Raw genomic sequence first — 17,264 nt, 5'->3', positions numbered from 1 at the left:
ACAAATTTCGAATAACTATTCTATTTAAAAGAAAGTAAAAAGGGAAAGATTGAAATGGCTCTGAGCACTATGGGACTTAACATCTGTGGTCATCAGTCCCGTAGACCTTAGAACTACATAAACCTAAGTAACCTAAGGACATCACACACATCCATGCCCGAGGCAGGATTCGAACCTGCGACCGCAGCGGTCACGCGGTTCCAGACTGAAGCGCCTAGAACCGCACGGCCACACAGGCCGGCGCTTAGGGAAAGTTCACCCCACTTTCACTTCCCTGATAATGAAATAACATTTCAACTGATTAAGCTGTTTTATTTTTATAGAAATTCTCTGCAAATCTGATGGGTCTCTACATGAGACTCTTCGTCATTTTTCTTAACATTTAACTTAATGTACGTACCACTGGCACCTGAAATCTGGGCGCAAACTGTAAACTAAATAAAAAGACTGAGCAACTGAGTGCGTCTATAGTGGCTACAAGGTATATTATCTTTATTTTACTTCACATTTTACTAACTTTAGGTAACTGTACGAGCACGACCATGCATATTCAATACATCTATGTGCAATATGTCGGTATACACATCTTTCTCTCATCTAACCTGATGAATGAAAAGCGTGAATGAGAGCGTGCAAGACAAATTTCAATATCTTGCTCTGTGAGAGTAAAAGTAATCTGCTAGTGTGGCTGGATAGCCAGTCCCGTAAAGCTCATAGCAGGTTGCAAAGAGGTTGTCCGCAGCTCGTGGTCTAGTGGCTGTTCAGTATCAGCTGCGCTAGCGAGTGGACATTGTTTACCGGTGCGCTGCAACTCCGGGCTCACATCGCTGTACTTAAGCTTCACATAGTGTTATCCGTCCTTTAATCTCCGTGTTCGTTCATATTCTTTGTGATGTGATTGCTCCTTCTGGTCGTACTAATGCTAATTGGAATTTTGAGTGTTTAACCGAAATTTCGTCGCTGGATGAACCATAGCTACAAACCTCAGGAAGGATACTCTGGTATTTGTTATTGACAAGGTATCCCGTCCTGTTCAGCCGACATCCCTGGAAATAGATGACTGGATTACACAGGTAATTGTCGGCCGGTGTGGCCTAGCGCTTCTAGGCGCTTCAGTCTGGAGCCGCGTGACCGCTACGGTCGCAGGTTCGATTCCTGCCTCGGGCATGGATATGTGTCATGTCCTTAGGTTAGTTAGGTTTAAGTAGTTCTAAGTTCTAGGGGACTAATGACCTCAGAAGTTGAGTCCCATAGTGCTCAGAGCCATTTGAACCATTTTTTTCCATCTATAGAGCTGACATCGACTACTGAACCGTTCGTGTCTTGAATCTTCCCATTGAAACCGAAAATTATAAGATTAAGAAAGCTCTTTGAAACTATGGGGACTTCAAATCAATTTCAAATGAAAGACGGTCGCTTCGCTTTAAACTGCAATATTTTAACGTGGTCCGCTGTGTAGAGATGGATGTCAAGACAAATATTCCGTCTCACATAACGGTTTGTGGGTATAAGGCGCAAATTGATTGTACAGGTTGCTACATGTCGTATATGTAACGAAACCGGCCACTTCAAAGAGGTATGTCCGCGGCGAACTGTTGTTGTTAAAAGTAATTTGAGGCAGTGTCAGAAACTTACCTTTAATGATCTGTTACCAAACAATAGCTCGGATCAACTGGTTGAGAATGTTGTAGCAGGACAGGCGCCAGCAACGGAAATTGAGAAAGAGTCTGTTGATGCTCCAGATGAGTCGCGAAGTAAAATAATAACGCAACCAAAAGTGAATGTAGACTGTAACCAAGGGAAGGGAAAATCCGAAAAGGGCGACCCAAGCCCAAAGAATGTTCGGTACGAAACAGTCCTACACGAATCACTGGAGGAAAAATCAGAAAGTTTAGAAGGAAATCAGTCTGATAGCGGTACAGCAGAAAACCTCAGAAGTAGGAAAAAACGGGACAGTGACTAATAAACTGACTGAAGTGGTATTCGATGTTCGGCCTTCCGAGAAAACTGTTAACAGTTTAACTGAACCCTGAACCACAGGAAACTAAATTATTTTATCAAAACAACTACATAGTATTAGTGCAATGACGCAATCTTATTCTGTCACCACTATAAACTTAAGTAAAATTACTTCTGGTTGGAAACCATCGACACTTCAGGAATTTTTGTACAAATCCGCGAATGATATTGCTCAGTTACTAGAAGTTCTAATGTCAGATTTAGTAATTCCCTGTTATGTCACTTACATAAATGTCTCACGAAACAAGTGTTTGAATAGCTGTTTTGGCGAGGGAAGAGATTCCAGGAAGTGAGGTGGAACGACTGGAATCCGGAAGGGGAAAAGGACTACATATCTATGATGTGACTATCATCAATTCGTATTCCCCATCAGGAAGTTTTCACCGAGTTGACAGGGCACGTTACTTCAAAGATGAATTGTTGTACTTGTTAAGGAAAAATCCAAGACAGTAATTACTTGGAAGTGATTTTAATTGCGTTTAAATCGAAAAGATCAGTTACCCAATTTCAATTTCTCAAGTGGACTAAAACAGCTAGTTACTGCTTTAGAATTAAAGGAAATCAAATACCCGTCCATTGTTGAGTTCGCTTATGTGACGGCCACATCTCGTAGCAGGATTGATAGATTATATATTTCTAAAAATCTTTAAACTTTCGTGACAAAAGTAGAAACCATTCCTTCAGACCAATCAAGGGTCTTAGCTTGCATAAATATAACAAGACAGCCAGTTCGCCGATTCAAGAATCAGTGGAATTTTAACGTTTCCTTGTTAGTAAATCATTATTTAGAAGACCTGATTAAAGAAGCATGGGCAATATACTTGCGTGCTCGTTGTAGATATGCCACTGCTATCGACTGGTGGGTTAAAATGGCGAAGCCGAAGTTGAGGAAGGTTCTTATTCAATACATTGCCCAGAGCGCAAGAGAAATGAAATGCTTTATAGAATATTACTATTCCATATTGAGAGATCTATATGTTCAGGTCTCAGCAGTTTCCTCACTTCGCATAGCAGACATCAAAAACGTCAAAGCCAAGTTACTTAATATCAAGAGAAATCAAATCGAAGGGGTTGAAAATAAAATCGAAGGCAAATTCGGTGTCAGAAGACGAATCTACTTCGCTATACTATTTAGTGAAGCATTCGAAAAACGGACTGAGGGCTTTTATTGATCAAATTCGAACAAAAAATGATACGATTCTCAGAACCCAGCAGGAAATTGTGGACGAAATTTATCGCTATTATTGCGAGCTATATTGTGTAAATCAAAGTAGTGATGCATCCTTGGAAGAATTCCTTGACATCCTAGTCCCACAGCTTACAGAAGATGACAACAAAAATATTCTCGAGGTAGACAGCGAAGGAAACGTGTTTGAGACCACCAAAAAAATACCCAAGACCGTATGATCTGCCAGCAGAGTTTTACATCCATTTCTTGCCAATAGTGGGTGCGAAAATCACGGACATCGAAAATGGAGGTATTCAGAGAATAACGATTCTGGTTGAGTTTAAGGAGAGTAAAATCAATCTTGTGCCAAAAAATAATGGAAACAATTATTTAAATAATTTTCGACCAATGTCACTGCTGAATTCTGAATATAAATTAATAGCTAGAATAGTAAACATGAGAATTTCATGCCTTACAGATAAAATTATTAGTAAACGTCAGAACTGAGCGCAAGACAGAACCATTTTCAAAATCTAGCAGAATACAGGGATATCATTGCAATAACTTCCTTATCAAACATAAAGTGTGTTTATTTATTTCAGGTTTTTATAAAGCCTTCGATGTAGTAAATCATGAATATCTCTTACAGACGTTGAAGAAAATACTATTCAACGATAGGGTCACACAGTTGATAAAGAACATAACAACTGGAATAAATGTAAAAATAGCTGTGAATTGCCAGCATTCCAGGGAGATACAAAAAAAACGAAGTGTTCTTCAAGGAAGTCCTCTGTCCATGTCGCTTTTCGCCATTTCACTGGAACATTTCTTCCGACATGTCCATGCTAGATTAAAACAGTTATGAGAGCCTATACTGACGATAAAGGGGTCATTATAAGTTATAACGTAGAGGTAAGACGCTAGCAACAGTGACTGATACATACTGTAGAGTATGCAAACGAAAGAAAAGGTAAGATGTTAAATCTCAGAGGTTTTGATAATATCAACTTCGAGTGGGCGAACTGTCCGTACTATACAAACTATGCATACTATAAATACTACACTTACTATAATTTACGTCAATTGCAGAGTAAAAACATCTGAAACAAGGGTATTATATTTATTAGCACCATATGGAGATTTGTAATGCGCTAATATGGGTTATGCCTTCGCTTCAGATGGTTTATAAACGTTAAGCTACATTCAGGTGTGTGGTACTGTACTAACAGTAGTGTATATAGAGTAACTCATGTAAATCTTCCCTCAGACCTGTAACATTATATCTTCACAGATCAGATGATGGCGCCTCCAGTGTGTTGAAATCGTTTATCGAGTAAACACTTTCTAAGCAATCTTGGCTTTTGAATTATTTTAAAATTCGTAGATACACTTGCAGCGGTCTTATAAATAGTTGAAAGTGGATCCAAGAGCAAATAGCTCTGATTACAAGGACATCCCCTGAGAGTATTCGATCTCATTGATACACAGGCCTGAAGCACGCTTTTTCCCAGAGGCAAAAAATAACACTGTGTACTGGTTGCTGGAAAATTTTGTTCATTACGTCATCAACAGCACCATAAAGTTCAAGATACACATGCTGTGTGAATACCACAAAATTAGAAGGTATTCGAATCACAAGAAAAAGTTTGGTAATATGTTAAATATTATATTTGATAGAATGGGCATTGATTAATATAAAAAAGAGGACTGTGTTGTCAGTGATGTATTATAGTTACCTTAAGGACATTATTCAAATTTTTAGTGTAAACTTTTCTTTCGTATTTTTTCTACTTCAGAAAGCAGTTTTTGACATTTTATAAGATAATATACATAACTTCTGTGACAGTCAGATTGTGTGTCTAATAGTGTAAAAACACAGACCAATATAGCTGCATTAATGGTATATAGTATTAACGTAAACATTGACAGTTTTTATGGAAATGTCTTTATAGATTGGTTAAAACCATAATATTGTATCTAATATAATGCAATACTCAATGGCTGGCAAAATGCCCTGTTCATTTTTGCAGTGTTGTGTGTAAGTCAGTTTTCCAGACAAAGATTTATTATATAGGTCTGATCGCTTCAGATAATTACCGTTCCATTCATCTCCAGAAAGTGTAGTTGGAAGGCTAGTCAATTTTATAACGTCTCTTCTCCGCAATTGTCAGGTATTTAAGAGATTGTATAATACGATTATTATATTTTTTTATGTGCGATGGGCATAAATGTTCGATATCCTGTGTAATTTTTAGTGACCTCCAAATAATCGTGTGAAATGCTCGTAGATAGTCTGACTGAGCTGAGAAGTATAAAGATCAGTTTCTTCCCTTGACCTGTCTCTCACGGAGACGATTTCCTTTTGTACATTAATATATAAATAATTATCCCAAAAACTTACTAATATCTTTCGTAAAGTGATATTTATGCTTCTGTAAAGATTCTAGCACTTGTAATTCAAAGTGCAGTTTTTTATTTATTCACGTTTGAAGAAGTCTGGATGTATACCAGCTTTTCTTGGTATTCAAATTAATTCTTTCCGGTAATTTAGTCAGTAACACAAACTTCTGTTGTATTTCTGTAACATCAGCATAACTGTAATGATAAAACTGATTTTGTTTCAATCATTTCCTGTATAAATGTGTGCATGGTTAGTATATGTAATTAATATGTATTTGAAATGTGTAACATTGTTCCTTAAATGAATGTTTAAGAAAAATAAGTAGCTAGCGGTGCTGCCTCTGGATCACGGGGCCCCGAGTTCGATTCCCGGCATGGTTGGGGATTTTGTCTTCCCGGGGACTGAGTTGTCCTATCATTCCATCATCATTTTTGAACGTGTCTGAAATTGGACTGTATAAAGATTAGGACACTGTACGGGCGCTGATGACCGCGCAGTTGAGCGTCCACAAACGCCAGACGGGGGCAACGACTAAGTGTGACTGTGCCTATTTGCAGTTAACTCTTTACCTTATTTTAGTAGATTTCAGCTCCAGTCAAAATTAACGTCTTGCTTTCATCGTTCATTGCTCGATGAGTGGTATATCGAATTTTTCTTGCTAATTTCGGAACATTATGAACAGTTCCACTTACCCACCCATGCAACCTATTGTCCTGCTCCATCCTGTTCGAACACAGGGCGCATGATATATCTTCTCAGTTCAGTCTGATTTCGTAATTTGTTGATCTCGCAAGTATAGCATAATTGAACATTCTGAAACTTCTCTGATTTCGATTTCAGTTCATTATGTAGTTCCCACGTATCTTCGTTGTCCCAGCATAAGTTAAGTACGGATCTCAAGACCTTACCTTCGCAGATCGTGTCTCACGGTAATATATCCTGTCCAATTTGTTTAGCTATTCTGAATTTTACCACCCATATTGTACAGGAATTTTTTTTTATGAAGAACCCGTGATAGTAGATTGTGAGAAGCGTTACATGTCGCAGTTACGGATTCTTGGGATTAAAATTCCAAATTAGTCTCAGAACCTCTTGTATTTTGCAACTATTAACAGTTAATTCTTACTGATGAATTCTTGTTAACTTGCTTCGTACACTCAAGCCAAGGGGACGACCGTTTGCCAACCACGTGCATATTGAGGGAGTTTTTCTTTATTCTTATATTTGTCCGAATCTCTATTGTATGAGTGTATGTGCGTGAATGTCGCAACTGAAAATGTTCTCTGACCCTGACCTCATTAATAATTAATGACAAATCATGACAGGGTCTCCAACATGCAGTTTTTGTTTTGTAACCGAGACGAGAGCAATATTAAAAAAAACAGCCATCACCCACTCATTAGTTGTTTAGTTTACTAGTTTGTTCAGTTGTGTCTTTAATAAAAGTGATATTTTACCACAGCAAGTGTTTACATATTCTCTCGCAAACTTCCATTTTTATGTCTTACTGGTATTCGTTGTGCAACAGGTAAATATGACGAAGTTATTCATTTAATATTTATTCAACAACCATAAATGTGCAGAACAGGCAACCCAGTTCCTTTAAATATCAAAATTTCTCTTTCCTATTCACTGAACAGCCAAAGAAACTGGAACACCTGCTTAATATCCTGTAGGGCCCCCGCGAGCACGCAGAACTGTCGATACATGAGTGACATGGACTCGAGTAATGTCTGAAGTAGTGCTGGAGGGAACTGACACCATGAAACCTGCAAAGATTCAGATAAATCAGTAACTGTAAGAGGGGATGGAGATCTCTTTTCAACAGTACGTTGGAATGCATCCCAGATATGCTCAAAAATGTTCATGTCTGGCGAGTTTGGTGCCAGCGGAAGTGTTTAAACTCAGAAGACTATTCCTGTAGCTACTCTGTAGCAATTCTGGACGTGCGGGGTGTCACATTGTCCTGCTGTAATTGCCCAAGTTTGTCGGGATTCACAATGGACATGGAGGGATGCAGGCGATCAGTCATGATGCTTACGTACGAGTCACCTGTCAGTCCTGTATCTAGACTTATCAGCGGTCCCATATCACTCCAACTGCATACGTTCTACACCACTACAGAGCTTAGAGCTGTTATATTTTTATAGAAATTCTCTATCATTGAACACTTTGGAAATCATTATTCACCATGAGATACGCAACAGTTTGAATATTGTTTGGAAATCTCATTTCGAAACAGAAATCTAGATTAGCTGCTGCGTGCTTGACATTTGCTCTTGTGCTTTCGAGAAATCTGTACCAGTGTTGTCACAAGACGCGAGGTAAGTGAAATTTAGATTAGGAGCTTGTTGTTTTACCACACTTACATATTTAGTGTAAAGAGAAGTTGTATTCAAACCAGTTACGGTTCAGTTCAAATTAGCTTATGTTTTGCGGTAGGTTAGCAAGCGAGTTGAAGGTGGATACATATTACAAGGAAATTGTTTGGTAATACGTTCATTATTTTGTATAGAGTGTGAGGTAAAGTAAGGCTGAATTTATTACAGAAACAAAAATGTAGTCGGAATGTTACTCATCTATTCAGATTGCTAAGCAGCGGTGAAATATCTATCAGCCTCTGCATCAAGATTAAAGGTCTTTACAGAATGCAAGGAAATCCTTCGGGAACTAGGGGAAAGCAAAACGGTAAACCTGCTGTGGGTCCTTGGTTATTCAGGAATTTGTGGCAGTGGACAAGCTAACAGAATGGCCACGACAGGGGCGATGAATCTATTTATTGGACCGGTAATTGCATAACCGAAGATGGTTAACATGGCGGTGAACACTCTGGGACTTAACTTCTGAGATCATCAGTTCCCTTGGAACTTAGAAATACTGAAACCTAACTTAACCTAAGGACAGCACACACATCCATGCCCGATGCAGGATTCGAAACTGCGACTGCAGCGGTCGCGCGGTTCCAGACTGTAGCGCCTAGAACCGCTGTGCCACTCCGGCCGAGTATGTTGATACAATCAACACTATGTAACTGAATCAGGAGACAGCGCGTAGAATATTGGACTAATATCCAAAGTCAGAAACTGGCAAGTGAATGTTGGCAGATCCATATTTCAAAAGAAGTTCTATATTAATGAACTTGAACAGGAAACAAATCAGACTCGTAGTAGAACTCATGACTGTCCATAGAACTTCGTAAAACATCAGCACGCGAGGACACAGAGGAGAAAGCCGCTAAATGTGGACTATGTAGTGAGGAAGACGAAATTGCTCCACATCTAACCTGCCAATGCGAGGCTCTGGCGGGCGAAAGACACAAATGGTTCAAGTGGCTCATAGCACTATGGGACTCAACATCTGTGGTCATAAGTCCCCTATAACTTAGAACTACTTAAACCTAACTAACCTAAGGACATCACACACATCCATGCCCGAGGCAGGATTCCAACCTGCGACCGCAGCAGTCGCGCTGTTCCTGACTGAGCGCCTAGAACCGCTAGACCACCGCGGACGGCGAAAGACACAGAATCTCCGAGTCGGTAGCACAATAAATTCAATTACCGTGGAGGCAACAGGAGTCTAGTAGCATTGTTGTTTTTATCTCCCTGCATTATACATATCAAATTGAAGTGTGTCTATCATGTAAATTCTGGGTGCAATCTGTAAACTACATAAATAAGACTGAGCAGATGAGTGTGTCTACAGTGTCGACAACGTATGTTATTTCTATTTCACTCCACATTTTACTAAGCTTTTAGTAATCGGAGCCCCACACACATATTCAGTAGATGTATCTGCTGTATGTCAGTATATACATTCTTTCCTCCTGCTGCCACTAATGGCGGAAGAATCAGCAATGCTCAATGGTATGAGGATGCGAAGGGCAATGGAAACCACTGCATCAAACAGAGGACATGAGGCCTGTTACTGAAACAGTGTCATGATGATCTCTTCATTGGCGAAAGATTCCGTAGGAGTCCCCCTATCGGATCTCCAGAAGGTGACTGTCAACGGTAGGTGACCATGAGAAAAAGGCTGAATACTCAACTATAGGATAGCGTTCTACGAGTCGAAGCGTAGGAACGTCAGAAGCTTGATCGTAGTAGGGAAGGTAGAAAGTCTAAAAAGATAAATGCAAAGGCTCAATCTAGATATAGTAAGGGTCATTGGAGTGATATGGAAAGAAGACATGAATTTCTGGTCAGATGAGTATAGGGTAATGCCAGTAACAGCAGAAAACGGTATAACGGGTGTAGGATTCGTTATAAATGGGAAGGTAAGGCAAACAGTCTATTACTGTGATATAGTAGTTCTTATCAGAATCGACTGCAAACCAACACGGAGAACGATAGTTCGGATATACATGCCAACGTCACAAAATGAAGATGAAGAGATGGAGAAAGTGTATGAGGACAGTGAAAGGGTAATACAACACATAAATGGAGATGAAAATGTAATAGTCATGGGAACTGGAATGCAGTTGTTAGGGAAGGAGTAGAAGAAAAGGCTACAGGAGAATATGGGCTTCGGACAAGAATGTGAATGTAGAAATCCTAATTGAGTTCGGTAACAAATTTCAGCTAGTGATATAGAAAACTCTGTTCAAGAACCGCAAGGGAAGGAGGTCACTTGCAAAAGGTTGGATAATACGGGAAGATTTCAGTTGGGTTACGTCATTGTTTGACAGAGATTCCGAAATCACATTCTGGATTGTAAGGCGTACCCAGGAGGATATATAGGCACTGATCACAATGTAGTAGAGATGAAGAGTGGGCTGTACTTCAAGGGATTAGTCAGGAAGAAGCAACATGCAATGAAGTGGGATACAGAAGTACTAAGGAATGACGAGATACACTTTAAGTTCTCTAAGGCTATAGATGCAGCAATAAATAATAGCTCAGTAGGCAGTACAGTTGAAGAGGAATGGACATCTCTAAAAAAAGGGCAATCACATAAGCTCTGAAGAAAAACATAGGTACAAAGACGGTAACTGCGAAGACACGGTGGATAAGAGAGATATACTTCAGCTGATCGATGAAAGCAGAAACTATAAAAGTGATCAGAAAAAGGCACGTATACAAAGATACAATTGGCTGAGGAATGAACTAAATAGGAATTGCAGATAAGCTAACACAAAACGGCTGCATTAAAAACGTGTAGAGATCGAAAACGAAATGATTGTCAGGAGGATTGACTCAGCATACGGGGTAGTCAAAACAACCTTCACTGACATTAAAAGCAAGGGTGGTATCATTACGAGTGCACCGGGATTTCCACTGTTAAATGCAGAGGAGAGAGTAGTTAGGTGGAAAGAGTACACTGAAAGCCCCAATGAGGGGGAAGATTTGTCTGATGTGATAAAAGAAGAAACGGGAGTCGATTTAGAAGAGGTAGGGGATCCAGTACTAGAATCAGAATTTAAAAGAGCTTCTGAAGGCTTCAGATCAAATAAGGCAGAAGGGATAGCCCACATTCCATTACAACTTCTAATACCATTGGGGGGACGTGGCACCAAAACAACTATTCACGTTGTGTGTAGTAGAGTCTGGCGAGATACCATCTGACTTTCGGAAAAATATCATACACACAATCCCGAAAACTGCAAGAGCTGACAAGTGTGATAATTACCGCACAATCAGCTTAATAGCACAAGCATCCATGTTGCTGACACGAATAGTATACAGAAGAACGGAAAAGAAAATTGAGGATGTACTAGATGACGATCTGTTTGGCTTTAGAGAAGTTAAAAACACCAGGGAGACATTCTGAGGCTGTGGTTGATAATCGAAGTAAGACAATAGAAAAACCAAGACATGTTCATTGCATTTGTCGAGCTGGAAAAAGCCTTCGCAATGTAAAATAATGCTGGTTGTACGAAAGCCTGAGGACAATAGGGGTAAGCTATAGAGAGAGACAGGTAACATACGTACAAAAGCCAAGAGTGAATAATAAGAGTGGGTGACTAAGAACAAAGCGCTCGGATTAAAAGGGATGTAGTCTTTCCGCCACACTGTTCAATCTGCACACTGAAGAACCAATGACGGAAATAAAGGAAACGTTCGGGAGTGGATTTAAAATTCAAGGTGAAAGGACGTAAGTGATATGATTCGCTCATGACTTTCCTGTCCTGAGTGAAAGTGAAGAAGAGGAATTCGTTGCGGGCCGCATCAAACCAGTCAAAAGCCTGATGACCCAAAAAATTAAAATGGAATCCACCACCACAAAACGATAAAGTTTCCCATTCCTTTGCCGTGGGACTGCTCCGATATAACCAATGAACATTTTGTCCATGGTATCACTATCTCGCGTGGACTGAAGAAAGCTTCTGTAAAATTGGGTTGGGGCTTGACGAATTTGCAATCTTCACAGTCGCCTACTAATTTACGCACATCTTTACGATTGTGGGCGAGACAGGTACTGTTTAACTTTCATAATGGCTTTATTCACTTCCAAATGCCAACCAAAAAGGGGGTTGTCAAAATACTTAAAAATGACCAGTACTAGTTCCTCAGGTAAACAGACCTTAAACGATTTGTCGCTCTTAGTCTTGCAACATGTACTTCCTTTTCTCAGTTCGTACCCTGGCACCTTTCCCCAGTATCAAGCTTTTGTCTCATCCTCTGAATCCATGGTTCCTGTCTCTGTTTGTTCAGCGAATTGCCAAAGAGCTCACGTACTTCGGAAAACACGATTGAAATAAATTTAAAGTCTAGTAAATCCTGTCATAGCTGTTACTCAGTTACTTGCTCCTGGAACATACGGCTAAGGGCTTCCGTTAACTGATTATTTGCTCCCTGGCAGTGCCTGGCAGGGAAGCGAAAGCTGGAAACAATCACAGCCCACCTCTCGATTTGTCCTGTCTTTCTGGATATCGCGACCACTCAACTCAAATCCTGATTTACCGTTTTGAGGACAAGATGACTAAATGACAAAGCTCCTAGTAAAACTTAAATTTTGCGAAAGCCAAAAGCCAAGAAGGCCTCTGGAAGCGTAAGTTAAACGACGACGCTCGCCATCGTTTTCTCGTGAATTTACAGCAACGACCCCAGAATCAGAAGCACATGTTTCGACAACGATGGTGCGTTCAAAATACGGAACATCCAAAGCCAGCAGAATACTCAGAGATACTTTAAAATGGTTCAAATGGCCCTGAGCACTATGCGACTTAACGTCTGAGGCCATCTATCGCCTAGAACTTAGAACTAATTAAACCTAACCAACCTAAGGACATCACACACATCCATGCCCGAGGTAGGATACGAACCTGCGACCGTAGCGGTCGCTCGGGTCCAGAATGTAGCGCCTAGAACCGCACGGCAGAAATACTTTAACCGCCTCAAAGACCGCCTGCTGGGTTTCCCCCATCTGGAAACTCACCCCTTTCTTCCTCAAGCCATTTATTGCGGCTGATAGTTGGGCGAAATTCGGAAGAAATTTTATAAAAAAATTTGAGATATTGATACAGCGAGCTACTTTTTTCTTCTCTGAATATCTCGTCTCCTTTCCTGATCTATTTTAACACCATTGGCTGAGACCAAGATCCTAAAAATGGAATCTCCCTTAGGTGCAGATTTACCATAGATGGTTTAAAGGTCAAACCCACTTCCTGCAAGGCTTATGGGGACTTTGCTGTACACTGATTTGAATTTCATGTCACACAAAACACAGTGTAGGACACGTGATAATACAGCCGCATTGTTAGATAAGTTGAAAGGAACGCTACTGAACTGGTACAGCTTCCAAACGGTGTCATATCCTGCGGCATGTTTACAGTCCTCAGTGAGAGGAATCTGCTGGTCGGGCTTTGTTCAAATTCAGGATGGTAGAACAGGTACGGAAGGCCGTTACTGGTACAGATTTTAAGACCACTTTTGGTTAAGAATTCTACCGATCGATAACTACCGGCTTGTCCCTTCGTTACCTGAAACATGGGCGACACATACGGAGAGGCGTATCACGCCGTCGCGAAGCCTCTCATCAATCAGTTGTCACAAAACTTTCATTTTGGGTGGCGCAACCGTTTTGGAGGTTGGAAAACCAGAATATCGTCCATCGGACCGATCTTATTCTTAATCCTGCTAGTGACTCCGAGTTTATTAGTCATCACGTCAAAAAACCACACCAGTACTCCTAACCCAGGTTTAGCTCACCAATCCCGCAAATGACTGACCTGAAACTATTATGTGCAGCGTGGCAATTGACATCTTGGACAGGCTGACAAACACGCAGCTTAAAATCCCTGACAAGACTGAAATGGAATGAAATATTATTCTCGGCATAATTAAGAATTAATCCTCTTCGCTGCATGAAATTACATCCCAGTCACAAATTAACTCACGATTCTTTGGCTAATATTAATTCCAGTGAAAATCCCCTAAAGCAACGCTTCCCTGTAAGCAACCTCCTAGATTCGACACTTGCCTGTTGGCAGTTTGACATTTCTGTAACTTTCCTCGCAAGGGGGCGAGCTTAAAAGTACCTCGCCTTTTGCAGTACTAGTTATATTGATAAGACAAACTTTACTCCCACAGTTTATTAGAAAACGTGCGGGTTCATGATTGTGGTATGCGCTGACAACAGGTAGGTACTGACTAGTTACCAATCTGTTTCGGTTACACCGCTTGGATAGGGAACGACTCCCAGACTATCCAAGTCTTTGACGTCAGCTGATCGGATGCCCACAACGCTGTATGGGACAGTGGCCCAAAATATTACCGGTATCGCCACATCGAAAAGAATCTGTAACATTCGATGGAATCGTCTACCTCACCCATTCATTCTGAACATTTGCAGTATGTTCCCCTGTTGTTGATCTTTCAAAAATGCTTCTCGTATCGGCAAATGCATACTCTCGGTTTCAAAGAACAATTCACTAAATAGGGAAAAAGTGGTAAACCTCAGCAAAACAGAAAATCATTCCTGACTTGCCTTCTCGACGGTTTCCCAACTCAGTCACAGGCAGTCTCAACGCAGCTACCGCAATTCTAATCTCCTCAGAATAATGTTGGAGAGTTCGGCCACGGGCATCGACGCGTAGAAAGGAATTATACAGCGGTTCGCCCCTAACTCGCGATTATTAACTTTCTCACACAATCTATCTCTCTGAGTCATCTACCATTCACTGAACCTCCAGTACCTCAGCCACACTCTTACATAACAAACCTCTCGTCGCCAGATACGTCAACTGAATGACCACCTGATGTGGAACGTTAATGCAATCGTAAGTTCCTCAAAACGTTTCAACAGTCACGAAACTTCTCCCACTTGTGGTAATTCATCTACCGCCTTTCAGCCCTGACGTATTAAACTCTATATCGGAGGCTAGGGACCTGTTCTGTACAAGGACGTCGTTATGGCCAATTTTGGGGTGATAGTAAACTCCATAAATTTGCTTAATTCAAGCTTGATGATACCTATTGTGACCTTCGATATTAATTCATGAAATATTTCGGTTAGCGTGACGTCTTAGGATTGTGGTAATTACAACGATATGTTTCCGTAAAGAGTATACATAATCATACAGTTATAGATTCCCCGTTCGTAGTCGCTAATTATAACAAGATGTTTACTTTTGTGCTGTAAGATATAGCTATAATCGGCGGTGGAAATATATTTGCGAACGCCGACCGTGTGCAGCTGTTTCTTGTTGGATCGTCTGATCAGTCGGAAGTTGCATTGCTGAGGAGAGCAAATGCCTATTCAAAATATAATTATTTTTGGATAGCTCAACATGAATTTCCTAAGGGACCGTAGTTTATCATGCATTTACCAGTAGAATATGGTGCGGGGAAAATATTTCGCCGCATGCAACTTCCTTCCGATTTCGACGAAAGAATTCATGACTGTGAACTCTCTATTTGCCAGAAACATAAAGAAAATTAAATAACTTCATGAAGGAGTGAGACATACATTCTATACTAAATAAATAGTCCCTACACGAGTTCCATTTAACTCTGAATTTATGGCAATTAATAGATGAACTTACACTCCAATGAAGGATTTAACATGGATGCGGTTTTGACTGGCAATTCTCTTCTCGTAATGAAAATAATTCCTTTGACATTTTCACATACACGTCGCACAATTAATCTACGGCTGTGCGGTATTGCACTTTTACTTTTGCACTTTTACTTTACACTAAAATAATATTATTTTTAACAATAATTATACGTCGGCAAGACGTGCGCGCCCGACACAAGTTACAAGAGACAAGAGAAATGAGTAGCTGAGTAACTGTTCACCGACAGTATTTCGTACATCAAAAGAATGTGTAAAACTGTTCTTCTTCTGTCCGTTTTTCGCGCTGCGGTTTTCAAAGTCAGTAACTCACTGCATCTCTGACAGCGCTTCGACAATAAACACGTTACGTCACAGGACGTTCACCACATAATGTTACAAACTCCAGCCATGTTCCCCTCAGCTGTATCGCTGTACTTGGTGCCTGTCGCGGTTCATTCATAACTGATGCTCATTTCATTGGTGAAGATTTTTTAACAGTTACTGCTCTTTTCATTTAAATTATTATCACCAGCTACTGATGAAACAATTCTGTAGATTGAAATTTTGTCGAGTCTGCTACTTAAAAGCAGTGCAGTTTATCTTATGGGGAACTATCCTATTCATTGCAATTATTCCGGGCAAGCTTTAGTACATCTTTTCTGGGCATTTTAAACTTTGTCTGGTCTGCCAATAAAAATATGAAGATTCACTTTAATAAAAGCGATTACTTTCAGGGCGGTTATTAAGGATATTCATATAGTCAAATAATTTTGGAGTATTGAAGCCTTGTCTTCTCGGCTTTTACTTTAATTCTGGTGTTACCGAGAACTGTATAGCTCATTGCAAATCTGAGTAGCACTTACAGATAGTTTGCTTACCATCATGTGTAGTCATTGGGCAGATGTTTTTACCAATTTATGTTGGGTTACAAGTTGTTATGTACCACAATTTGTTCTTACTTTGCCGTAAAAGGAGTGGACTGTTATGAGTTCTTAAGATCAGTTTCTAGTATGTTGTAGTTGACCTTGTATGGGATCCGCCCACATACCAGTACTAATGATTGATTAAAAAATGTGACTCTTGTAACCCTTGGCACCCTGTAATATCAGAAACTATCATTAGATTCTTTTATGGAAGATAAACTTTATTGACGTGTAGATTCAAATCACTGAAGTTGCGAGGAGAGCAATGGAATTTTAAGCGAATCCTTTCCGGGCTTTAGTTCTTCGCACGTTTCAGTCGATGTCCAGTTTGATCGTCACAGTTTTCACTTCTCTTCTGTCGTAGTCGTTCGAGCGAATGAGGCACCTTCTTTCATAGCTGTGTTATAATGTTATATGGCTATTTAATTTCCGTAAATTTACGTAAAAATAGAACTGCATTAAGTATCAATGCAGTTAGGTAAAATGGACTACCTGTGTAATTGGTTTGATAGTTGGTCGTGAACGAAATTAACCCACTATTATTTGCCATTTGTCATGATTAAGAAGGATATCCTATGTACTGATAGAGTGGCAGTCTGTGTATAATATTTCTGTGGGATATGGTCATCTAAAAAGATAAGATTGTTAAATACTAGTCTAAATGAAGTCACACATGTAAAGAGAGAGAGAGATAATCGTACATCTTTGATAGAAATTATATATTTTATTTCACTATTTGTTTAAATGGAGTTCA

The sequence above is a fragment of the Schistocerca nitens genome, chromosome 7 (assembly GCF_023898315.1).
Source record: "Schistocerca nitens isolate TAMUIC-IGC-003100 chromosome 7, iqSchNite1.1, whole genome shotgun sequence".
In the NCBI taxonomy this organism is placed as follows: Eukaryota; Metazoa; Arthropoda; class Insecta; order Orthoptera; family Acrididae; genus Schistocerca; species Schistocerca nitens.
Note: the sequence above shows the minus strand (reverse complement) of the source record.